This window comes from Brassica oleracea, chromosome C6, assembly GCF_000695525.1.
Source record: "Brassica oleracea var. oleracea cultivar TO1000 chromosome C6, BOL, whole genome shotgun sequence".
Lineage (NCBI taxonomy): Eukaryota > Viridiplantae > Streptophyta > Magnoliopsida > Brassicales > Brassicaceae > Brassica > Brassica oleracea.
In genome coordinates, this window is record NC_027753.1 from 3556390 (window position 1) to 3557478 (window position 1089).

The following is a 1089-nucleotide window of genomic DNA, read 5'->3' on the forward strand; positions in this document are numbered from 1 at the left end:
TGACACTCAGCTGCTGATATGCTAGACAGAACGTCCTGGCCATATGCATAGAGACACCTCGAGCTTCTTGATCGGTTTACGCGATTTTTGACCTTTCCGGCATATTTTCGACCCGCGATCAATCCCAAATATTTTTCCGCTCCAGTTCTGATGAGCTAAATATTCTTAATAGAATCCAAAATATTTCTGACCTTGATGAAAAATATTTCCCGAGTCTCCAGCTTCCTCGAAAAATTTCATAATACCAAAATTAGGGTTTTTGCCCGATTTCGGGTTTTCCTGCCGTGCTTCAATACTGTCGTGCTTGCTTCCCGTCCTGCTTAATTCCCGTCCTGCTTCCAACTTATTATGTCCCCAGAATAGTATTTTACTGATACGAAGATTTTCCAAGAAAACTTCGTGATGAAGAAACGTCGGTCTTCAAAAACGTCGAGCTTCTGAAACGTCGTGCTTCCAAAAATGTTATGCTTCCAAAACGTTCGTCTGATCAATCTAAGGCATCTTCTAACTATGGTCGAGCAGCTTATTCGACTCATAGTTCCCTCGCAAACAATTCTTCGACCACTTCATTCTTTGAAATTTGCCGATCGATCTTTACCGCCCGCGGTTCGACCACAAAGTTGATGTTCGACCAGTCTTCTCTTTTCTTTGAATCATGTCAAGTTTTATGTGATCAAAACTCAACATTCCTCCTGATACTTAGACTCCCAAATGCTCGGCTCCAGATTCATTTTTTTTTTTTTTATCCCGAAGGGCGGGTTATCACACATACTGTCTGTGTTTTTCCCACATAAAGGACACCCCATTTTTCCCTTCACTTTGCAGCCTGCAAGATTCCCATAAGCCGGGAAATCATTGATCGTCCAAAGCAGCATTTCCTTCAGTGTGAAAGTTGATCGAGTATAAGCGTCGTACACTAACTTTCCACTGCTCCACAGATGGTTTAGATCTTCAATGAGAGGCTCTAAGTATACATCTATACTGTTACCAGGCTGTTGTGGACCAGGAATCAACAGTGAAAGCATTATGTTCTCCTTCTTCATACATAAATCAGGTGGCAAGTTGTAGTTGACTAACAATACCGGCCAG